Source organism: Lepisosteus oculatus, chromosome 14, assembly GCF_040954835.1.
Source record: "Lepisosteus oculatus isolate fLepOcu1 chromosome 14, fLepOcu1.hap2, whole genome shotgun sequence".
Lineage (NCBI taxonomy): Eukaryota > Metazoa > Chordata > Actinopteri > Semionotiformes > Lepisosteidae > Lepisosteus > Lepisosteus oculatus.
In genome coordinates, this window is record NC_090709.1 from 18,682,425 (window position 1) to 18,683,285 (window position 861).

Consider the following 861-nt stretch of genomic DNA (forward strand, 5'->3'; position numbering starts at 1 on the left):
GCTCGTGTAAATTTTATTATAGCTCCTCAGTAATAGATGTATATTATGTAATGAACCGCACCTGAAAGCAAACGTTGGGTCTGTTTCCTTTGTTTTCCAGCATGAAATAGCAAATCGTTACAAAAAGCACCTGCTAATGTCCAACAGCGGTTTTTTTTTTTTTCAAATTACATTTTCAGGCTTCAGACACTTTTTAATAAAACAAAAGTGTCCGGAAACTCATTAACTTTCAGGTTTGCTTGAACCTGTATTAAAAAAAAAAGTTATCTGAAACTTCTGTGATTCCATTATCTGATGTAGCTGTCTCTAAAGTTGGACGTGATGTTAAGCAGATGTGAACTGTGCCTTTTCTCTTAAAAAAAAAACAAAGTTCTTTTTTTCCTCCTCACTCCAATGCTGGGGACTGTAAGCCTGTGTGAGCTCCACACTGCGTGTCCTGTACTGCTCTATTTTGTTTAGATTATCTATGTGGTGTACAGATAGAACTCAACTGCATTGTGTGAATTCCGTGTTCAGGACCAGCAGAACCTGAAAAAGTAACAGCTGACCTCGACGTGATTTGAACACGCAGCCTTCTGATCTGGAGTCAGACGCGCTACCGTTGCGCCACGAAGTCACGGCTGTCCATACCTTTGAATTCCCCAAAGGAGACAAATCAGCTTCACAAAAAAAAAAAAAAATCTCCTATGAAGAGCGCAGCTCTTCCAAAGAGAGTCTCTTCTTCCCAGACCACATTTTATTCTTCCTGCGCAGCTCTTGTGCAGGTGTTGTTCTCAATTACAGATCCAGGAACACTGATTGTTTTTTCTATTTTTTTAAATTAAGTACCCCAAGGTGCAACGGTAGCACGTCTGACTCTAA

At 39.8% G+C, this 861-nt stretch overlaps 1 non-coding gene across 1 annotated transcript; it reads right to left on the reverse strand.

The window, feature by feature from the left end:
* Nucleotides 1-544: 544 nt before the first annotated feature.
* On the reverse strand, nucleotides 545-616 carry trnaw-cca (transfer RNA tryptophan (anticodon CCA)). The gene has a single exon. It is a non-coding gene; the product is annotated as a tRNA-Trp (tRNA).
* Between the last annotated feature and the right edge of the window lie 245 nt (nucleotides 617-861).